This window comes from Rhinoderma darwinii, chromosome 3, assembly GCF_050947455.1.
Source record: "Rhinoderma darwinii isolate aRhiDar2 chromosome 3, aRhiDar2.hap1, whole genome shotgun sequence".
Lineage (NCBI taxonomy): Eukaryota > Metazoa > Chordata > Amphibia > Anura > Rhinodermatidae > Rhinoderma > Rhinoderma darwinii.
Window position 1 is genome coordinate 285,982,206 of NC_134689.1, and position 25,217 is coordinate 286,007,422.

The 25,217-nt window shown below is 40.0% G+C and overlaps 1 long non-coding RNA gene across 1 annotated transcript in view; it reads left to right on the forward strand.

Moving 5' to 3' along the window:
* The first annotated feature begins 1,802 nt into the window (after window positions 1-1,802).
* The window catches only part of LOC142748094 (uncharacterized), a 384,295-nt gene continuing 360,880 nt past the window's right edge, over window positions 1,803-25,217 (forward strand). Inside the window, exon 1 of the long non-coding RNA XR_012882136.1 lies at window positions 1,803-1,905. This is a non-coding gene — a long non-coding RNA (uncharacterized LOC142748094). The remainder of the gene's footprint in view (window positions 1,906-25,217) is intronic.

A 25,217-nucleotide genomic window follows, 5' to 3' on the forward strand; every position in this document is an offset into this window, starting at 1 on the left:
GCCCATAAGTGTGTTGGAACACGTTGTCAAGGCTGATTCCCATTTCTCCTTTAGTCCAGGTTTGGACAGTTCGTATGAGGGAAAAAGTGGAATCCGCAGACCTCTGGAAATGAGGCCCTGTTCCAAATATTGTTCTAGTGTTTTTTTTAGTCCAGGTGGACTGTACTTGTCTTATTTGCAGGTTTTTAAACCTCTTAATAAGGTCATCCATATGCAATTCTGTTGCTTGGGTCTCATGGGTGTTAACTCGAGTGTCTGAGAAGACACTACCGAACTCTTCTTTTTGGCGTACTTGTCTCTGTTTGAGTTGATGTAAGATGCTAGTCTGGGCCATGGTGTTCTGTAAAATTAAGTAGTGAACAAGGCGATCAATTTGTGTAGTAGGTGATCCTCACCAATTTCTAGAAATATTTCTAATCTTTAACCCCCCTTTATTGCTAACAAGTGGATCCACCACCTCTAGCTCAGTGGTACAAAAAGTGGGATCACCTGTATAGACTGGAAGAGCTGGCCCATTGGGAATCACTCATATTCAGTTTCTCAAAATATGGTAACCCTGGACGGTATATAGGCAGTTAAGTAAAGTTAAAGGACCCATTCTCTTATTCCACTGAAGTGTGTATTGTTCTAATTGTAAGGCCATGCTCATACAGCATGGATTTGCCATAGAAAATCTGCAGCCGAAGTCTTTAGCTGAAATCTGCATTTCTGCAGTGGATTGGCCAGTGGATTTGCACACGGATTAGATCTATTGTTATTCAATGGGGATAATTCGCAGCTTTTCATTATTCCATATGGATATTTTCCTGAGCGTGTGAATGGGGAATAAAATACCTCATTAACATGTATTGGCAACGGAATGTAGGCAGATTTTGAAAGAATTTAGGTGCGGAATCCGCGCATAAATGCTCACAGAATTCTCATCGTGTGAAAATGGTCTCATAGGCTGAGGGTTTTCTCTGTCAGCAGTAAAACTGTCACTATACAATTGAAGTTGTATAACTATGAGTCAAATATAAGTTCACGGACTGGACTGGTATACTGTATTCAACATATCTCCATGCGGAGCTTCAGCTCAAACTCTTATTTTATTCACCCCACCTCCCTTCCTTCCATCTCCCCAAGTTACCCGTGTTAACCCTCTATTTTTGTTTCAAATATATGTGTTTATTTGTAGCAACAGTCACATGGTACTGTATCTGCAGCATTACTATTGATACATTGTGATTAGTTGGTTCCATTTATTTCAACCATTTGTCCAATAAAAAATTGAAAACCGAAAATCAAATAAGCAATGTATGTTCTGCCAATCATTCAGCAGAACAAGGCTGCAATGTATATATTAGGTCTATGGAGATAGTTTCCGTTGTACAAAGAACAATTATAATAATGAAATGAAAAATATATGAATGCACTAAAAATACAACAAATAAGGAAGGTAAGTCATGGACGCTGGCTTCTGTTTCCATCAGATACTGATCAGCTTTTCCAGCCAAGTTCCGCATCCTAGTGAAGAGATTGCTAAACTTTTTACTATAGGTGTGTCGATCGGTTTAGTTGTCTGAGACCTAACAGGGGATGAATTAGGAAATAAGGCTGACATATTTGAGCTGTTGAATGGTAAAAATCTAATAGTAGAAACAAGCTCATATATTCAGTGCATAAATAATAGAAAGAAAAAGAACGAGGAAGAGGTGGAGAAAAAGGAAACATTGAGAGACACAGAGGAGGGATACAGAAAAAAGACAATAGGGGAGGAGGGAGTGACTGAGGGAGGGTGCCATTCCCATTTCACATGTTGCCTTTCTATGCTCGGAGCTACGCCAGCATCATCTGCATATATACACACAACAAAAGGCACCTGCCGGCTCCAGAGTTTTTCTAATTCTTAGCGGTCATCCAGAAGTAAGTGGCTGTTTTATTCCCTCTAAATAACCTGCTTCAGATGGGAGGCATTGAAGTGTACACAATGCCCTCTGCCCGGGGATATCTAAGCATGGCTAATGCTTTTATAATCATCACCTGTGTCATAAGCGATAACATTCTAATGCCATTTCAACTTGTCATCCAACTTGTTAGGAAATCAGATGTCGAGGAGCCTCTTGCAAATAAATCTTTGGAATTTACCATAAAAATTACTTATTCTCTTGAAATAAATTAAATAAAGATTTTCCCTAGTGATTCAATTTCCATTGCCCTTTGTACTTTTACGGTAGAAAAACTGCAGCAAGGGAAAAGACAGGATTTAAATTGACTTAGAGCTACAGTGGAAAAGCACATTCAGCTCTGCAGATTGCTGTGGGAGGGATTGCTGTGAATTCGACTTGCCTGAATAGCAAATGCATGGCTTTATTTGAGGCACACAAATGTGCCTTTCTTGGCAGACAGATAAAGATATAGCTCCTTGAGACTGGGTGGCATGTCTTTGTTGCTACAGGCTGAAAGGCTTTCGTCTTGGCTACGTAGAGATCAGTAGGTTGTCAACCATGGCAAGTGGTCTAAGCCAGACAAAGCATGTACTATAATGTATTGTAGAGGGAACATATGAAGGCTGTTCCATGTGGTTAACTGGGAGGAGCAGGGTGTTCCCATGTCATGATAAAAGGGAACCTATAAAGTGGGGTTATCGTTACACGTTCCTGGGTGGGTTTTAGAATTTTACTGCCGCCTGGTAAACTAACAGATAAAAATAAGAGATGCGCTGTTTTCCCAAAAAAATGTGAAGAATGTGAAGAATAGTTTTACTTTAAGATTTTAGTGGTACAACAAAAGTTATTTTAAGAATAATAGTAATGTTCAGTAATTGCCTATACCTTAATATATTCATGAACATTTGTCTCAATGCTGCAAGTTTCTCTATACAGGCATGAGATGTGTAGTAAGTAATAGCTAGATTCAAAAGTAAAGCTTTGCTTTATATTCTAGAATATTAAATGGTTCTATATTTTCTAACTATGAATTTCAGCTGTGGGGGAAGCATAATCTGTCAACTTATTTCAGTTACACGAAGGTCAGAAAACCTATAAGGATTTACAGAATGAAAAAAATACAATAGGACCTTTATCAGGCATAGTGCCACATCAAATACTGGTGATATATATAAGGCAAATATCGATTTACATAAGTGGGAGAAGAGGGTTGCATTGACAATCCAACACAAAGTTGTCAGAAACTTGTAAATAACTCATGAAAGAATAAAGTAACGTTAAAACCAAGCACACGATTGTTTTTCTTGTGAAATTCTCGATAAGTTTGATGTGTCACATGACCCTCTTCCCATTGGAAAAACTAAAGTTGGATACAAAATGGCCAACTTCAAAATGGCCGCCATGGTCAACACCCAGCTTGAAAAGTTTCCCCCCTCCCATATACTAATGTGCCACAAACAGGAAGTTAATATCACCAACCATTCCCATTTTATTTAGGTGTATCCATATAAATGGCCCACCATGTATATATCCATCAGGTTATGTTTGTAATGATGCACTGCTGCACCCTACATTATGTTCGGCGTGTACCAGTGTAAAGTGCGCATGCGTCAAGCATTGAAAGCGGAAGTGTCCTGTTGCCATGCAACAGGACACTTCAGAGGCGTGATGACGACACAGAACACTCCACTGTGTAAACACCACGGACAAAGGCGTCCTCCGTTGTCAGGCAACCGATTTGGATTCGCCACTAGATGAGCTCTCCATCGAAAGGGTAAGTATTGTATCAACATTGCTGTTATGTGTTGTGTAGTTCCAACAAAAGGAAAAACCAGTGTAAGATTATGCTCCTAGAGGTAAGCAGTGGAGATATGTATAAACACATCAACGTGTCTAGAACTTTGAATTTAGAATCAGGGTAATACCATTTACGGTCCACACGCGGGTATGTGGGTCTCTGCCCACCATTACGTGGTCAGAAGGATCTCACTTCCAGGATTTCAAGAATCCACTACATTACATTTTCATGCACATGGGAAGTTCTATAAACCACTCACGTGTAATGTACCTGCAAGTGCCCGCTCCGTAGCGGCTCAAAGTTGCAAGAAAATAAACAAAATAAGTTCTGTATGCATATTCAATATCTCATCACTGATTATCCTCGAATGGAGACTAGAAACAAATTTCTATGAGGTTATATTATAATATTGTTTAGAACCAAACTGGACACAAAGCAATATACATTATAAGTTCACCAAATAGTTTTAATAGATATCATGCGAAGATGGTCCCGAAGTTCTACTGGGAGTTCTGCTAGGATCTATAATGATACAAAATTTCTGAATTAATATCAAGTAAACGTGATTAGAAAATGTGTCACAAAACACCGCCAATGAGGACATCAGCAAGCATTAATGTATCGGAGGGGGCAAGACATCACAAGGTGATCTTATCTACATTGAACTCTACATTGAGGCCATTCGGTCTCAGTGTATTTAATAAAAATATTCATCTCAATTCTCTTTTATGTAGTGCCATGTATCTATCACCACCTTGGTGTAATGGTGGGATATAGTCAAGGATCATAAACTTTAGATCTCTTTCAGTGTGTCCTTGCTCTGTAAAATGTTTAGCTGCAGGTAAATCAAGTTTTTTCCTCCTAATGGAGAATCGATAGTTGTTAAGACGGGTCTTAAAGGCCCAGGTGGTTTCACCCACATATAGACGGTGACAGGGGCACCACAATACATATATGGTCCAATCAGAGTCACAGGTAAATGTGTATTTAATATCAAATAGTTTCCCAGTGTGGGGGTGTGTAAAAGTATTACCACTGCACATCAGTGAGCAATTCACACACTTATGGCAAGGGACATTACCAGATTTCAATAAAGATTGTGGAGCCCTGTACGAGTTTCTTTTACTCTAGTTCTAACCAATCTGTCATGAAGATTTTGTGATCGTCTGTATGACATCAATGGATTATTGTTCAATTCCTCAATGTGGCTATTAGTATCACCAATAATCGACCAATATCTATTCAAGATCCTAGATATATCCCCACTCAATTCATTATATGTGGAAATAAAAGGAAAGCGTTTTGTTCTTGGGGGTTTTGAATCTATCCCTAGGTATATTGCAGATTTTATTTTTGTGTGATAATAATAATAATGATCTGGGGTATCCTCTCTGTATAAAATTAGAGGTCATAATATCTAATGATTTATCCAAATCCACCTGGTTATCTGTAATTTGTTTTGCCCTAATCATTTGACTGTAAGGTAAGGATCTAATCATATTCTTTGGGTGGCAACTCTCGAATCTCAATAAGGTGTTGCGATCCATTTCTTTGGTATGCAGCCTAGTTTTTAATATATTGTTGTCAATCATGACTGTTACATCCAAAAATTCAATGGTCTCCATAGTGTAGGTCATTGTGAACTGAATATCTTCATCTAATGAATTAAGATATTGATGAAAATCATTTAAAGAGGTTACTGCATCTGTCCAGATGAGGAAGATGTCATCTATGTATCGCCACCACCTCAAAACATGTGAGAAGTGGTGGGATACATAAACCGACATCTCCTCCATCGTGTCCATAAAAATATTAGCATAGGTCGGTGCCATGTTGGACCCCATGGCCGTCCCCTTGAGCTGAATATAATAGTTGTCATTGAACAAAAAAAACTGAATGTGAAAATGAGTTCAACAAGAGACATGATGAATTCACAAGATGCAGCACCATATTCAGAAACAACTAATTTATGTCTCATGGCATCAAGGCCTTTGTTATGACTGATTGAAGTGTAAAGCGATGCCACATCGAAAGAAACTAGGACAGATCCCTCTGGAGGAGTGACCATTCTTAGTTTCTGTAAAAAATCAGAGGTGTCCCTAATATAGGATTTGGAATTATTCGCAAAATCCCTTAACACTTTCTCAACAAAAATGGAAATATTTTTCATCAATGAACCTCTTCCAGAAAAAGTGGTAAATATTTCTACTCATACTTTGTCTAATATTAAATACACATTTACCTGTGACTCTGATTGGATCATATATGTATTGTGGTGCCCCTGTCACATTCTATATGTGGGTGAAACCACCTGTGCCTTTAAGACTCGTCTTAACAACGATCGATTCTCCATTAGGAGGAAAAAACTTGATTTACCTGTAGCTAAACATTTTACAGAGCAAGGACACACAGAAAGAGATCTAAAGTTTATGATCCTTGACTATATCCCACCATTACACCAAGGTGGTGATAGATACATGGCACTACATAAAAGGGAATTGAGATTAATATTTTTATTAAATACACTGAGACCGAATGGCCTCAATGTAGAGTTCAATTTAGGTAGGATCACCTTGTGATGTCTTGCCCGCTCCGATACATTAATGCTTGCTGATGTCCTCATTGGCGGTGTTTTCTGACACATTTTCTAATCACGTTTACTTGATATTAATTCTGAATTTTTGTATCATTATAGATCCTAGCAGAACTCCTAGAAGAACTTCGGGACCATCTTCGCATGATATGTATTAAAACTATTTGGTGAACTTATAATGTACAGTGGAGGAAATAAGTATTTGATCCCTTGCTGATATTGTAAGTTTGGCCACTGTCAATGTCATGAACAGTGTAGAATTTTTAGGCTAGGTTAATTTTACCAGTAAGAGATAGATTATATTAAAAAAAAATAAAGAAAATCACATAGTCAAAATTATATATATTTATTTGCATTGTGCACAGAGAAATAAGTATTTGATCCCCTACCAACCATTAAGAGTTCAGCCTCCTCCAGACCAGTAACACGCTCCAAATCAACTTGGTGCCTGCATTAAAGACAGCTCTTACATGGTCACCTGTATAAAAGACTCCTGTCCACAGACTGAATAAATCAGTCTGACTCTAACCTCTACAACATGGGCAAGACCAAAGAGCTTTCTAAGGATGTCAGGGACAAGATCATAGACCTGCACAAGGCTGGAATGGGCTACAAAACCATAAGTAAGACACTGGGTGAGAAGGAGACAACTGTTGGTGCAATAGTAAGAAATTGGAAGACATACAAAATGACTGTCAATCGACATCGATCTGGGGCTCCATGCAAAATCTCACCTTGTGGGGTATCCTTGATCCTGAGGAAGGTGAGAGCTCAGCCGAAAACTACACGGGGGCAACTTGTTAATGATCTCAAGGCAGCTGGGACCACAGTCACCAAGAAAACCATTGGTAACACATTACTCCGTAATGGATTAAAATCCTGCAGTGCCCGCAAGGTCCCCCTGCTCAAGAAGGCACATGTACAGGCCCGTCTGAAGTTTGCAAATGATTCTGAGAGTGATTGGGAGAAGGTGCTGTGGTCAGATGAGACTAAAATTGAGCTCTTTGGCATTAACTCAACTCGGCGTGTTTGGAGGAAGAGAAATGCTGCCTATGACCCAAAGAACACCGTCCCCACTGTCAAGCATGGAGGTGGAAACATTATGTTTTGGGGGTGTTTCTCTGCTGAGGGCACAGGACTACTTCACCGCATCAATGGGAGAATGGATGGAGCCATGTACCGTCAAATCCTGAGTGACAACCTCCTTCCCTCCACCAGGACATTAAAAATGGCTCGTGGCTGGGTCTTCCAGCACGACAATAACCCGAAACATACAGCCAAGGCAACAAAGGAGTGGCTCAAAAAGAAGCACATTAAGGTCATGGAGTGCCTAGCCAGTCTCCAGACCTTAATCCCATCGAAAACTTATGGAGGGAGCTGAAGATCCGAGTTGCCAAGCGACAGCCTCGAAATCTTAATGATTTACAGATGATCTGCAAAGAGGAGTGGACCAAAATTCCATCTAACATGTGTGCAAACCTCATCATTAACTACAAAAAACGTCTGACTGCTGTGCTTGCCAACAAGGGTTTTGCCACCAAGTATTAAGTCTTGTTTGCCAAAGGGATCAAATACTTATTTCTCTATGCACAATGCAAATAAATATATATAATTTTGACAATGTGATTTTCTTTTTTTTTTTTTATGTAATCTATCTCTCACTGGTAAAATTAACCTAGCCTAAAAATTCTAGACTGTTCATGTCTTTGACAGTGGGCAAACTTACAAAATCAGCAAGGGATCAAATACTTATTTCCTTCACTGTATATTGCTTTGTGTCCAGTTTGGTTCTAAACAATATTATAATATAACCTTCATAGAAATTTGTTTCTAGTCTCCATTTGAGGATAATCAGTGATGAGATATTGAATATGCATACAGAACTTATTTTGTTAATTTTCTTGCAACTTTGAGCCGCTACGGAGCAGGCACTTGCAGGCCCATTACACGTGAGTGGTTTATAGAACTTCCCATGTGCATGAAAATTTAACGGGGTGGATTCTTGAAATCCTGGAAATTAGATCATTCTGACCGCGTAATGGTGGGCAGAGACCCACATACCCGCGTGTGGACCGTAAATGGTATTACCCTGATTCTAAATTCAAAGTTCTAGACACGTTGATGTGTTTATATATAACTCCACTGCTCACCTCTAGGAGCGTACTCTTACACTGGTTTCTCCTTTTGTTGGAACTGCACAACACATAACAGCAATGTTAATACAATACTTACCCTCTCGATGGAGAACTCGTCTTGTAGTGAATCCAAATCGGTTGCCTGACAACGGGGGACGCCTTTGTCCGTGGTGTTTACACAGTGGAGTGTTCTGTGTCGTCATCACGCCTCTGAAGCGTCCTGTTGCATGGCAACAGGACACTTCCGCTTTCAATGCTTGACGCATGCGCACTTTACACTGGTAAATGCCGAACACAACGTAGTGTGCATGGTTGCATTCAGACAGCACCAGTATCTTCTATAGGTCAAGAAATGTATTCTGCACACCTTGATTGTATTCAAAGATTTATTTCTTCGGATAAATGCCAGCGGCTATGCGTGCAACGTAATGTTTCGGTCGTTAGACCTTCGTCGGGCACTAAGGAAACATATACATGTAATTTATAACATGTAGCATAAAATATGGGTACGGAAAATTACTATATAACATATAACAGGACATGTCATCAGAAGATTGAGTAATACACAATATATACAGGATAGGTCAATACTTGCAAAGTTGCAAAGATGGAGATAACCATAAGATAAAAAATAATAATAAGAGTACAGGAAGGTACAGATACAGACATCTTGAAACAGTTGCCACATCAAAGGGAATGGTAGTAGTAATACACATTTAAATCTGCTAGGACTAGTGTTGGTACACTTGTCAAGGGTGCAATATTTCCTATGATGTAAGAATACGTAGAGGTGCCCCTGTTCAACGTTGATCTATGCAGAGGTTAAGGAATCAATGTGCAGTATACAATACATGGTAAAGTTTTAACTGTACCCAAGTTGGCAAGAGTAGATGTGCATACTAGAGGGCACGAGACTACAAGGTAGTTAACAGGTAAGTTATTACAGTTTAAAAAGTTCTTGAAGTTCACTGGGGTGATCCCAGAGTACATCCCATATATCAAATACAAGTAATACAACAAGAGGGGAGCCACGAGTGGGAATTTGCATTGGAGAATGCAGGCAACCTTGTAAGCAGTGATCTGAACATACCTGTGCCGTACTGGGGACTGGATCAGCGTGGAAATAGCGTAGGTAGCGCTGCTAGCAATTAGATATGGCGGCTTACCGCTCTTTATATGCGCCCTGAAGAGCGGTAAGCCGCCATATCTAATAGCTAGCAGCGCTACCTACGCTATTTCCACGCTGATCCAGTCCCCAGTACGGCAATAAGTATTGACCTATCCTGTATATATTGTGTATTACTCAATCTTCTGATGACATGTCCTGTTATATGCTCTATAGTAATTTTCCGTACCCATATTTTATGCTACATGCTATAAATTACATGTATATGTTTCCTTAGTGCCCGACGAAGGTCTAACGACCGAAACGTTACGTTGCACGCATAGCCGCTGGCATTTATCCTAAGAAATAAAAATCTTTGAATACAATCAAGGTGTGCAGAATACATTTCTTGACAACGTGGTGTGCAGCAGTGCATCATTACAAACTTAACCTGATGGATATATACATTAATAAAGGCCTGAAGTTCTAATTGGTGAGTGGATCTACTGCACTTAGTTCTACTACAGCTGGTGTATTTCTGATCATGTAATAATTATACAATTTTTATGGATTTGTTATTATGTATTGTTGTTTATAATATATTATACAAGCACATGCACTTATTACATCAATCTTACATCTTGACTGATACCGTAATCACGTTTATGATGAATGTTTTGCACTATGCACTTTATTTGTATTTTAATTAGATCAATTATGCAAATCGATATTTGCCTTATATATGTCACTAGTATTTGATGTGTCACTATGCTTGATAAAGGTCCTATTGTAGGACAGAAACGTCGCTTTTTGTTGACTGAATAAACCACCACTTTTTTCATATTGGAGTGCTGCATGAATTCTTTGTGTATATATATATAAAATATATATATATATATATATATATATATATATATATATATACACAATCATATGAGTCATATTTAATGAAGCTTCAGTCCCCATGATTAGTGCTTGGGGACAACACTACAGTGAGGACTATATAAGAACATTAGCGCACTACATGTACTTAACTAATCTCTGGCATTAGTAGGTACAGTTTCCACTATAAATGCTTAGGGGCAACGTTATAACAATTCCTATATCACAAAGTGATATACAGTATAGTTAATTAATTTCTCATGCTTGCAACTGCACTCCCCATGAACAGTGCTACCCATATTACAAAGTTAGAGCACTAAATGTATTGGTCATGATAGTTAAGCCATCTAAAGAAAAAACTATAGAACTGTAATAACATTCTACAGAAAAAAAAGTATAAAAGTATAATAAAAATAAATAAGAGAGAATGACATAGTTTATTTTCTGCCAGACCTTCTTGCTCCTTCTCTGCCTCAGCACCTCTATCTTGAGCTGAAGTCTTAAAGGACGAGTGTCACGAAAAAAAAATTTTGGATATCAATTTGCATTTAGTGTTTTATTATAAAAATCTTTTATTTATGTGTGTGTTTGTGTTTTACTTTTTTATATTTTTTAACTTTTTCTTCTCTATGGGGGCTGCCATTTTTTTTACCATCTCTGTATGTGTCGATTAACGACACATACAGTGATGGAATACAGCACACACATCCCCATAGAGAATGCGAACGGGAGCCGTTCCATCCACTATAGCGTACGGGGTCTGTTTGGGAGCGGCACATGCGCCGCTCCCACACAGACCAAAAGTCAGGTCTTCGCTAGAGCGAAATCCGGCGCCATGTTCATGTCGACCGGAAGCCACGGCCGGACTGTGAGATGACGACTTCCGGTCGCGGCTTCCGGACTTGTGTTCTGAAGCAAGCACGAGGAGCGGAGGGAGCAGACCGGAGCGGACGGACCGGAGGGAGCGGCGACGGCAGGAGCAGGTAAGTTAGGTCTGTGTATGTACATGTTTTACTGTGTGTTTACCACTGTATGTGAACCTACTACACTGTGTGTTAGCTCAAAAAATGGCGACACACAGTGTAGGAGGTTTGACCGTTCAATCCCCTCCTTTCTCCTGGCACTAGCCAGGATAGAGGAGGGGGGGATTCTGTGAGCTCACTAGAGCGAGTGAGTATTCCCAAATATTGCAGCTTAAAGCAATGTGGTTGCTTTACCACATGCAATGCTGCAATTTTGGGAATTGCTCGATCTAGTGACCAGCACTGGGAAATGTTATCAATTAGAATCTAATTTATAATATTTCCTGACTCGTGAAAAAATTAAAAAAATTTGGACAGTGTTTAAGCATTCATACACTAACTGTTTAAATAAAAAAAATAAAAAAAATTCTAGCGACATATTCCCTTTAAGTTACCTGAGACAGACTGGTTGCTAGGAACACAATGCCTGATATTGAAAAGCATGTGGTTGTTAGGCACCAAAAATACTAAAGGACCTATTACACGGCTCGTAATGGGCCAGGAAAACGACCGCGGATCAATGAGCTAGCTCGTTGATTGGAGCTCGTTTGCTATTTTCACAGGGAGCTAGTATGGTGACGAGCATTTGTTGCTACAATCGCTCAACCCCATGCTTTTCCATTAAGTCGGCAGCACATCTTCCTGTGGGAAATGTGCAGTCGACAAGGATAATATTTATTGCTGCATAAATGAACAGATCAGCCGCTGAATAAGCGTTTGCCCAATCATTTGCCCAATCGTTTGCCCGTGGAAAAAAGCCTTGACTGCTAGTCGTGACTCAGGTGATATATTTAAAAAAACGAGATTGGCACTGTTCTCACAATAGAGAAAAAATATTCATGCTATGTCGTTAGCAGTCTGTGGGTATTTTTGTTAGCCACAGGTAACCCCATATGGGGGTACTGGACTACAAAGTTCAATAAGAGACTATAATAGACTATCTGCTGTGAATGGCGGTTTGTATTGTTTGCTGAGGTGAAAGGGAAAAAACTAACTGTGGAAGAGCCAACACTCCAAAATTGTAGCGCAAGCTACTGAAAGATATAAAGAAACAAACAAAAAAATGTAAAAGTGTATATGTATATGCATAACGGTGATGCTGCTAATGCTGCTAATAAAGTCACTAATAAGAAAGAAAAATCGAAAGGTGTGAAAGATGTCTGCAAGAAGAAGAGGGAGAGGTGGTTATAAAGATGGCAGCAACGAGAGAGCCCATATAAATAGACCAAAAAAGGCATCATATTTAAGACTTTGGGGTGCATCAGCCCCTTCGTCACCATTGGCAATGGGGGGTCAACAACAGGAACATAGGATAAGTGGGGGGAGGGAAACTACCTGGCCCCCTCTGGTAAGGAAACATGAACAGGGAGAGAAAGAACCAGCTATTAAACAAAAAATAGCCGGAGGGGGCACTGAATTATAAGAATAGAGAGATTTACTTTTGGCCCTCCCTACTTGAGCTAATCTGGACATTTTAGTAAAAAGACTGGAACGCCTCTCCCTGGGCATAGATGACTTAGAAAACCGAGGTCAACATAAAAATATTAGATTAAAAGAAACACCTGAAGGAAATTAACATATAGATTTCAAAACCAAAGTTACTGCCCTTTTCAATACAATTCATTATCTCACTAGATAATGTAATTATGCTAGACCGGGTACATCGTACAGGAACAAGACGGCAGGGGATAAGAAAGGATGACCATCCCAGAGATGTCTTATGCCGCCTACATTATTTTTCTGAAAAAGAGGAAATACTGAGAAAGGCTTGGAATAGAAGCAGTGTAAACTGTGTGGGAGTTTAAATTAAGATATTCTTGGATCTATAATTTCGTAACTTACAAAAAAGGCGGATATTAAAACCCAGTAACAGAACGGATTAATGCCACCAGAGCAATATATAGAAGGGGTCATCCGTTTCACTAAATCATAAAGAGGAATGGAGCGACTTTTATTCTGAGGTCCCGGAGAGAAGGGAATCGGTTAAGCAGTTTTCTAGAGACCTCTGAAATGGCTATATCGGATTGGACTATTCCAGATAAGTCCTATCAGTCATCGCAGGAAATACCACGGGAACATCATTCTCCACTAGCCCTTATTTATCCCCTGAGGACGCTGCTGAAGCAGTGAAACATGTCGGGGGGGCTATCGCTATTTTAATCTTTCACTGACGGCTAAGCAATTTATTCTACATCAGTGTGACCTAGTGGTGTAACGGCAGTCTGCAGCTGCTGACCGAGTCAGTCACTCTGCACTTTAGCAACACGCTATCCACCTATTCCATCCTCATTAACATGCTGGCCGTCTCTGTATATTTTGAACCCTTTCCATGTTGTACGTTCCCTATTTAAACTACATCATTAAAAGTTATGTTTTAATTATTCATTTGGTAGTGGCTGGGAAATTGGGACCTTTATGCCTAGGCATATTAGTTTTTGTATTGAATAAATTTATCCCTGCCAGCTAGGGGTCTCCTGTTTGCTTCTCATTCTCCACAGACACAAGAACCATTGTTAACAGAAATACCAACTGGAAGGTACTTATCAGAAAGTGACCCAGGAGTGGCATGAGGATGGTTATACATGAAGAACAGAGAGAAATGGTGAAAAGGGGGAAAAATATAATTAAAAAAGGGTGATATAGGGGAAAAGAAAGGGGAAAGTAAACAAAAACAATAGGAAAAAAGAAAAGGGAAGGAGGGAAGGAGGAAAGAAAGAGAAAGAATGGGAAAAGAAAAAAAAAAAAAGGAAACCGATGTATATTCCTTAACATGTAATTTAGTGATGGGCCATACAGGTCATATGGAGAGCGTGAAATGGAATGGGAGAGGGAGGAATTAGCTGAACCTTGTATGGTCACCAAAAGTGAATTTGCATAGATATTATATATATTATTTTCTCTGTAGGCTAAAAGAAAACAGATTTATAGCCTAGAGCACTATTGTTATCGCTATGTGACTTATTATTAATGGTTGTTCTATGGGAGAGGGTAGGTAAAAACATAATTTGGCATATAGAATGTCATATGGAATGATATACAGACGCCATTGGGGACACACAGAGGGTAGAATGTGTGTTTGCATGCACATAATTTGAAGTGGATGCTGTTGGGCACATAAACAGTCAAGAGGGAGGAGGGATATAAGGGGATAATAACACGAAAAATAGTGGAAACATTGAAGAATTTTTATGAGACATTGTATGGGGGGAGTGAAGAGGAGAATAGGACAGGATATACTAAAGAGATGGAATTGGCAAGGGCATAAATTGGTGAGACGGGCATGCCAGTCTTGTCGGAAGAGATAAAAGGAGAATTAGAAGAAAATAATCGCTATTAATGAGATTCAAAAGACAATAAAAGAAACTAGTAAAAATAAAGCTCCGGGCCGGACGGTTTCTCTTTCAGATACTACAGTGCTTTTGAGGAATTATTGATACCGCATTTTGGGGTAGCTTTAAATGCTACCATAGAAGGACATCAGATACCGAATGACTTCCTTGGAGCACATATAACAGTAATTGGTAATGAAGGGAAAGACCTTGATGAATGTGAAAGTTCCTCATTAAATGTTTTTCTCAAGAATTATGGCGTCCCGCCTGGTGCCTTATTTGCAGGAAATAATACACAGAGATCAAGTAGGTTTTATGCCTGGGCGGGAGGACAGGGACAATACAGTGAGAGCAATAAACATCATTCAACATGTAAGGAAACAAAAGATACCAATGATGATGCTGTCAACAGATGCTGAGAAAGTGTTTGACAAAAGTTAAATGGTCATTCATTCAGACAAGTCTACGTCATCTGGGGTTGGGCCCCAATATGCTCTCATAGGTCTTGTTCCTGTACTCTCGACCCACGGCTCAAATAAAAGTAAATGACTATTTGTCCACTCTTTTGAGATTGGGAGGGGGAGAAGGCAAGGATGTGTATTATCCGCGATCATCTTTAGCTTGTCATTAGAACCATTCTTATGGAAGATACAGATAAGGATATTGAGGGGGTAAAGGTTCAGGAGGATGAGCAGAAGATGTTGCAGAGTATGCTGATGATTTATTGTTTTTCTTTATGAAACCAGGGATTTCTCTGCCTATATTTCTGCAAGAATACAAAAGATACTCGATTTTGTCAGCATTTAAGATAAATATGACAAAGTCTGATGCACTAAATGTTACTCTGAGGGATGATACTAATATACAGCTGGAATCCAGCTATCCCTTCAGATGGACAGATAAGACAATTTGCGTATTTGTTTGACCGCATGCGCTGCAACCCTGCTCTCGTATAATTTCCCAAAGATTTTGAAATTAATAAAGGAAGATGGAAAAAACCCTATATTACTTGGTTTGGCAGATGTGCAACGATTAAGATGAATATCCTCCCAAGAGCATTATATCTGCTCCAGGCAATCCCGATTAGGATTCCATGTAGTTTTTTTCCAATCTCTCTCTTCACTACAACATAAATTTATATGGGCTGGGAATCCAGATAGAGTCGCTGTGAGTGTGCTGAGAAAACAAAAAAAAGCAGGGGGGATAGGGCTTTCAGACTTCAGGTTGTATTACCAGGCAATACATCTGAATAGGGTGATAGACTGGTGCTGCCATAAGGATAAAAGATGGGCAGCTGTGGAACAAACATTTTCTGAAACAAGATTGGAGTGCCTACCATGAGCTAATAAGGAGATAAGTAGCAAAATTAGGTGACACCCAACCATAAGAGCGACATTGATAGAATGCAAGAGAGCATTTAAATGGAGGAAAAAGGGAATAAATAGAGGGGTTCACTTCAGAAGGAACCAAAAATGGTTATCAAGAGATCATATATTGCAGATAATGGATCCCTGTCCGGTGGGAATATGGAGAGCAAATCAATTGCCACATTTCCTTGCAGGGATGTATCAACTGAAAGAGATAGACAGGAAGCTTACAAAGTTTGTGAAGAAATGTGTAATAGAGGAGGGAAGATACAGAAAGCCTTGTCTATAATCTACAAAAAGTTGGTAATACAAAATAAAAACATGGTGCCGACCTTTATGATTGCTTGGGAACAAGACTTGGGAATTAGGTTTACAATAGGGAGAACATATATACTTTAATTCATAAATCAAGTATTTGTAGTAAGACACAGGAAACAGGATATAAAATATTAACCTGATGGTATCATTCCCGTTGAAAATTTATAGACGTAAAAAATCGTTGGAGATGTGGTGAGGAGAATGGGTCATTGTTTCACATATTCTGGGAATGTGAGAAACTAAGAATTTACTGAAGAGAGATTAGTAGAATAATTAGTATGGTAATAGAGAAAGTGGGACCTCTGGGACCGGAGTTCTTCCTTCTGCATCACAGCAATATCCCTCTCAGGCATTAGTGCCAGTTCACACAGAGTTTTTTTTTACACGTTTTTTTTTACGCGGAAACCGCTTTGGAAAACGCGCCAAAAAATCGGCGTGCAGGCATAGGAAAATCTGCCTCAAAATTCCAAACGCAATTTCGAGGCACATTTTCCTCTTGAAAAAAACTCAGTGTGAACCCAGCCTTAGGGCATGACCAGACGTGGCGGAATTGCTCTGGAATTCCGCTGCGGAAATCCGCAGCGTACACGTTTCTCCATTGCTTTCCACAGCTTTTTAGTGAGGTTCGTTTACACGTTGCGGAAAACTCCGCTGCGGACCATTTGGTGTTCGCAGCATACACTGGTTGTTGCGGACGTGTAGCGGACTTGTTGCGGACTCATTGCGGAATTTCTCTATTGACTTCAATTGAGAGTCAAAATTCTGCAATGAAGTCCGCAGATGTTATGTGTGCTGCGTAGCGTATTTGTTTTACGAACATGACATTTCTTCATTCTGGCTGGACCTATGTATTTCTAGGTCTACAGCCATGCACACTAATGTAAAAATGCCCGTAATCGCGGGCCGTTATAACGGCACGGGCAGGCCCATAGAAGTCAATGGGGCTCCCGTAATTACGGATTACTACGTGTGTGCACCCGTAATTACGGGAGCGTTGCTAGGCGACATCAGTAAATAGTCACTGTCCAGGATGCTGAAAGAGTTAAGCGATCGGCAGTAACTGTTTCAGCACCCTGGACAGTGACTTCCGATCACAATATACATCAACCTGTGAAAAAAATAGAAGTTCCTACTTACCGAGAACTCCCTGCTTCTTCCTCCAGTCCGGCCTCCCGGGATGACGTTTCAGTCCAAGTTACGACTGCAACAGCCGGGTAAGTATGAATTTCTTTTACTTTTACTAGGGAAAGGGCTGTCCCTTCTCTCTATCCTGCACTGATAGAGAGAAGGAAAGTACCTTCACCTCAATACGCAATGGCTAGTCCGCATCAATTTAATGCCCATTTTAGGCAGAGCCGCAACAGAATCTGCAACGCAGATTATGTGCAGCATTGATGCGGACAGTGGCGGAAGAAATACGCCACGTCTGGTCATGCCCTAATAAGGATTCCCTGTTTAAAAGCTTGAGAGTTTTCATACCTGTGAAGTGGAGAGAACAGAGTCCACCAACAGTGGAATCCTGGTTGGCAAAAGTAAATGAAATTATGAAAATGGAAGATCTTATTGCAATTAGCAAAGAGAAGAGATTGAGATTTCAAATAACATGGGCTAATTGAATATGGTTGAAAGAACAAGGCTGAGGGATGCTCTTGGGTGAACCTTGGGACTGGAACAGCAAAAAACACCCATGTTTGTTGTTTTTTTTTTCCCTTGTCCTATTGTAGTAGGTATTTGTTCTGATATTTCAGGGAGGATAGGAAGTGACACTAGAAGGGATCATATTTGGTCCAGATTATGTTTTTTGTGTTTTTTTGCACTGAAAGATTGGAAATTCTATGTTCAATATGTGTCTTCCATACTTATAAAACGGAAGAGCAGTCTTGTGTGTATTGTTGTATTTTTATTATTTTTTTATATAAATAAAAAAATTTGGGGAAACCACTTTTATATTAAAAAAAAAGAATAGGAGAAGTGGTAGTACTGAGAGAGAGAGATAGTTTTCAATTAAACTAAGAGGGAAGTAGAGAATGAAGATCAACATGGCATGACTTGTACAGCAACAAAGATAGTGGAACACAAACTTATTCTGCTGCTCAGTCACAGCACAGGTTTTCACATTAACCGGGAAATAAGCGTTCTGCACCCAATTGTACAGATTAAATTTGTCAGGAACCGACACCCGGTTTGGATCGGGATGTTGGTTTCTGTCAGATTGATCCGACTCTGTACCGTTCAGCTCTAGTTTATATGGTCTGCTAAATCAATAACACATTTGAATAAATACAGGAACATGTTTTTGCATGCTATCTTTCTCATTTCCAATATGCTTAAAGGAGTTTTCCGATACAAAAATTAACATTTTTTAATTTGAGATTCCTGTTAGGTATGGTATAAGAACACTGCGCTGCTTTTTTAAAATTCAATTTTCTTACTGCACGCGCGCTGCGCTCGATTTGCGCTTTGTTTACTTCTGATATTTCCTCTTATCGGCCGTTTCCTGTAAGGCTCATTGTCCAAATTCTCCTCAGGCGCTGTGATAGCAGAGGATTGGGCATGTTCATTGCTAGTTTGTGTAGCAACCACGCATGCTCAGAGATGAGAAAGAAGATCCGGTCCACCCCTTCCCCAGTGTATGGTGACGTCAGGAATGACATACCCGTCACTTCAGACAGCCGGAAAAGGGAAGTAATAGCTCATGTATGGGGCAGCGACCGGAAGTTCAGATGTTACTGTTGGAGACGCATCACGTGACTGGCTTTGGAATAGGGTGTTAGAAACAACAATGCAAGTATATTATAAACTGCATTCAATTTAAATGTTCAGTTAAATAGGATTGAGTAAATTGGTTTCCGGATAACCCCTTTAAGTTGGCTCATCAAACTGATCTTCAGTAAAAGACAAAAAAAACACAGTATTTTGTATGTTGTCAATGAGATGAGCTCAAAGTTAAAGTGCTGCCATTGTTAAACCCCATTGTAAAATGGCTCAGAGGAGGATAGATAAGTTGAGAGTGATTACAGACTATGTAAATATTGGAATTAAAGGATACCGTATTCTTTTGCCCTCATTCAGTTTACAAACTATAAACTGAATTATGCTCCATAGCTCTTTGACTAAGTAGGTGTCATTTAATAGTTAATACCATATTATTTTCTAAAATAATATATGTGCTCTATATAATTGGCGATTATGCTTTTAAGATAAATAGCATTCCTGCCTATACAATTTATTACGCTTTAACATGGTCCTTTATTCTTTCATGGAATTTGTCAAAAAAATCTCATAATACCTTCTAATGCTAAATAATTACATTGTTTAGGCTTTACTTTCCAAGTTGGTCTCCACTTCTAGTCAATTTGTGCAGCACAGAAAAAAAGCAATGATATTTTGTACTTTTTTTTTTTCTCTTTATTTTTTCAGACCATTTTGAATCATGGGCAAGGAGCAAAAAAAATAAAAAATACTGATAGTTAAGTGGGAGATATCCAGAAATTATTGCTAATGGATCTCTTATAACAGATCCTGAAATTCAAAGCCATTATAAACTCCATTAATAGAACATAGACAGGCAGCAATGTTCTATGTCACCCATTAAGATAGCGGCGCGTAGGTTCACTACCCCCACCAGGGTTTTTCTTAGAAATACTGCAGCCTATAAAATGAGCAGTTCTAATGATATAATTCGGGTTTTACTAGTAATGAGTCTCCCTAATATAATTTTAAAGTGACTCTAATTCAAATCTTTACCTAAAACTCCTGGATTACGCGTATTGCTTGGTAAAGTATGTGGTTACTAATGATTCAAATATAAAACAGTAGTTTATTTGGAAATAACTTTTACTATTTATCGAAAATAAATGACACCATTGAAGGCGTTGTCTCATATGACAACCTCTTTTTATACTGAAACCGGCCCAGCAATCAGCTGATCACTGCAGGTACAGCAGAAATCCCTGATGATCAGCTGTTATATTTAAGGAAATCTCTGTTTGGCCATACAGGGGAAATGTAGTTTTACATGCCAACTGAAAAGCTGTCCATGTAATTCATAAAGTGGCCTTGTCTTGCTCTTCGATGTCTCCAGGCTTGCTCCTAGAGAGAGGGGGTAAGGGCGGGCATAGGACTCTCTTTATGATGTCCATCTGTCCTAATAGGACATATATAAAGTTGTTGTAATTAGACAATACCTTTAATATTATATTTTCTGTAGTATTAGTTACTTTTCACAGTTTAACATTTATATTTTATTTAAAAAATAAAAATGGAAGAAACAAATCAACTACAACTTCAATCAGATCCTTCTCTGGTTCCTCCTTTCTCTTTACCGATGCAAGGATTTCATGATTACATCAGAGGGTGACATTAAGTGTTGGGGTACTTGCCCTTTCTACTTTACAAACATTCCCAATAAGTCCCTACCCAGTAAATATGCCAGTTGAATAAACTATGCATCTCGTATACTGAGGTATAAGCAGCAGGAGTGGTAAGGAGCAGAACAAGTCATTAAGAGAACTTATTTAATGAATACCAAAAATGAAAAACAAAAACTACGCATTCAGGGAAGAATGGTCACTAGGAACTTACATTGAAACATTGGTAGTCAGTTTGGCTTTGAGAGATTTTAGGAGATTATTTATTTATTTCTCAAAAAAAAAAAAAATGGAAAAATAATAAAAGTACATATTGTTTGCCTTTAAGCCTACTATTGAAGTTGACATGTTCCCTTTAATTGTACTATTTACTTTTGACACATAGACTTCTGAAAGGCTATTTTGGTATGTAACAACAGAAAAGCTCCTCCAGGAATTGTGCACTATATCAGGGTTGAGATTGAGAGGAGCACAGTGTGTGATAGATGACTCTGGAGAAATGTTCCATTGATGTCGGGTGTAAATCCCAGCAGACAAAGATACCACACTGTCCTGACTATACACACTAGATTGACAGCTCCTGTCTGACTTGCTAAGTGCATAAAGCTGTTGAAACCTGAAGTGTCTGCTCCAGAGATTCACAGACTAAACAAGTGTAATACAAATCTTGATAAAGTTATAAATTGTGTGGTATATTGTGACTTCACACATAATTATAATATTATTATTAATATTATTATTATTATTATAATTAGAGATGAGCGAACTTATGAAAAGTTCGATTCGGCAAGTTCGCCGAATTTCGTGCAAAAGTTCGATTCGGACCGAACTAGTTCTGACCGAACCTGTAATACAAGAAAGCCCCTAAAAATCGTGTATAACACTGTTTTAAAGCCCTAGAAGCCCTGTATAACACTCTTAGGTCACCCATGAGTGTATCCAAGTACTTTTGAGCTGTCTTTAATGCAAAGTTGGTGTCAAAGTTACGCCAACATGTATGGCTCTAGGAAAACGGATGGGACACGGAGATAACTAACAGAAACCACTGCACTTGTGCATGTTGTATGCTTAATGCATTGTTAAAAAAGGTACAAAAATTTACCATTTTAGGCGGCTGATGCCTGCCAGGGTTCATACATATAAGGTGGTAAAAGAAGAAGCAATGGCTTTTGACAAGCCCTCCAAAAATTTACCCTTTTTATTAGCAGATGCCTGCCGGGGTTCTTCCATACATGGATGTAAAAGCAACAAGCAATGGCTTTTCACAAGCCCTCCAAAAATTGACCCTTTTTATTGGCAGATGCCTGCCGGGGTTCTTCCATACATGGATGTAAAAGCATTAAAGCAACAAGCAATGGCTTTTGACAAGCCCTCCAAAAATTGACCCTTTTTATTGGCAGATGCCTGCCGGGGTTCTTCCATACATGGATGTAAAAGCAACAAGCAATGGCTTTTCACAAGCCCTCCAAAAATTGACCCTTTTTATTGGCAGATGCCTGCCGGGGTTCTTCCATACATGGATGTAAAAGCAACAAGCAATGGCTTTTGACAAGCCCTCCAAAAATTGACCCTTTTTATTGGCAGATGCCTGCCGGGGTTCTTCCATACATGGATGTAAAAGCAACAAGCAATGGCTTTTCACAAGCCCTCCAAAAATTGACCCTTTTTATTGGCAGATGCCTGCCGGGGTTCTTCCATACATGGATGTAAAAGCATTAAAGCAATGGCTTTTGACAAGCCCTCCAAAAATTGACCCTTTTTATTGGCAGATGCCTGCCGGGGTTCTTCCATACATGGATGTAAAAGCAACAAGCAATGGCTTTTGACAAGCCCTCCAAAAATTGACCCTTTTTATTGGCAGATGCCTGCCGGGGTTCTTCCATACATAGATGTAAAAGCAACAAGCAATGGCTTTTGACAAGCCCTCCAAAAATTGACCCTTTTTATTGGCAGATGCCTGCCGGGGTTCTTCCATACATGGATGTAAAAGCAACAAGCAATGGCTTTTGACAAGCCCTCCAAAAATTGACCCTTTTTATTGGCAGATGCCTGCCGGGGTTCTTCCATACATGGATGTAAAAGCAACAAGCAATGGCTTTTGACAAGCCCTCCAAAAATTGACCCTTTTTATTGGCAGATGCCTGCCGGGGTTCTTCCATACATGGATGTAAAAGCAACAAGCAATGGCTTTTCACAAGCCCTCCAAAAATTGACCCTTTTTATTGGCAGATGCCTGCCGGGGTTCTTCCATACATAGATGTAAAAGCATTAAAGCAACAAGCAATGGGTTTGACAAGCCCTCCAAAAATTGACCCTTTTTATTAGCAGATGCCTGCCGGGGTTCTTCCATACATGGATGTAAAAGCAACAAGCAATGGCTTTTCACAAGCCCTCCAAAAATTGACCCTTTTTATTGGCAGATGCCTGCCGGGGTTCTTCCATACATAGATGTAAAAGCATTAAAGCAACAAGCAATGGGTTTGACAAGCCCTCCAAAAATTGACCCTTTTTATTAGCAGATGCCTGCCGGGGTTCTTCCATACATGGATGTAAAAGCAACAAGCAATGGCTTTTCACAAGCCCTCCAAAAATTGACCCTTTTTATTGGCAGATGCCTGCCGGGGTTCTTCCATACATGGATGTAAAAGCATTAAAGCAACAAGCAATGGCTTTTGACAAGCCCTCCAAAAATTGACCCTTTTTATTGGCAGATGCCTGCCGGGGTTCTTCCATACATGGATGTAAAAGCAACAAGCAATGGCTTTTCACAAGCCCTCCAAAAATTGACCCTTTTTATTGGCAGATGCCTGCCGGGGTTCTTCCATACATGGATGTAAAAGCAACAAGCAATGGCTTTTGACAAGCCCTCCAAAAATTGACCCTTTTTATTGGCAGATGCCTGCCGGGGTTCTTCCATACATGGATGTAAAAGCAACAAGCAATGGCTTTTCACAAGCCCTCCAAAAATTGACCCTTTTTATTGGCAGATGCCTGCCGGGGTTCTTCCATACATGGATGTAAAAGCATTAAAGCAATGGCTTTTGACAAGCCCTCCAAAAATTGACCCTTTTTATTGGCAGATGCCTGCCGGGGTTCTTCCATACATGGATGTAAAAGCAACAAGCAATGGCTTTTGACAAGCCCTCCAAAAATTGACCCTTTTTATTGGCAGATGCCTGCCGGGGTTCTTCCATACATAGATGTAAAAGCAACAAGCAATGGCTTTTGACAAGCCCTCCAAAAATTGACCCTTTTTATTGGCAGATGCCTGCCGGGGTTCTTCCATACATGGATGTAAAAGCAACAAGCAATGGCTTTTGACAAGCCCTCCAAAAATTGACCCTTTTTATTGGCAGATGCCTGCCGGGGTTCTTCCATACATGGATGTAAAAGCAACAAGCAATGGCTTTTGACAAGCCCTCCAAAAATTGACCCTTTTTATTGGCAGATGCCTGCCGGGGTTCTTCCATACATGGATGTAAAAGCAACAAGCAATGGCTTTTCACAAGCCCTCCAAAAATTGACCCTTTTTATTGGCAAGGGTGAGTAGTAGCAGCACATTAAAAGACACTGGACGACAGTCACAGGACAAAGCCCTGTGGTGGGGCAGGCCTGCTTGTAGCAGACGGGCGGCAGTGGAGGTTTATTGGTGGTAGTAGTCGAGGTAGCCAACACAGACAGCAAGGGTGCAAGCAGTAGTAGCAGTAGTAGCAGCACATTAAAAAAAGAGACTGGACAGTCAGAGGAGGACAAAGCCCTGTGGTGGGGCAGGCCTCAGGCCTGCTTGTAGCAGACGGGCGGCAGTGGAGGTGTATTGGTGGTAGTAGCCGAGGTAGCCAACACAGACAGCAAGGGTGGTAGTAGTAGTAGTAGTAGTAGCACATTAAAAAAAGAGACTGGACAGTCAGAGGAGGACAAAGCCCTGTGGTGGGGCAGGCCTCAGGCCTGCTTGTAGCAGACGGGCGGCAGTGGAGGTGTATTGGTGGTAGTAGAGGTAGCCAACACAGACAGCAAGGGTGGTAGTAGTAGTAGTAGTAGTAGCACATTAAAAAAAGAGACTGGACAGTCAGAGGAGGACAAAGCCCTGTGGTGGGGCAGGCCTCAGGCCTGCTTGTAGCAGACGGGCGGCAGTGGAGGTGTATTGGTGGTAGTAGAGGTAGCCAACACAGACAGCAAGGGTGGTAGTAGTAGTAGTAGTAGTAGCACATTAAAAAAAAGAGACTGGACAGTCACAGGAGGACAAAGCCCTGTGGTGGGGCAGGCCTCAGGCCTGCTTGTAGCAGACGGGCGGCAGTGGAGGTGTATTGGTGGTAGTAGCCGAGGTAGCCAACACAGACAGCAAGGGTGCAAGCAGTAGTAGCAGTAGTAGC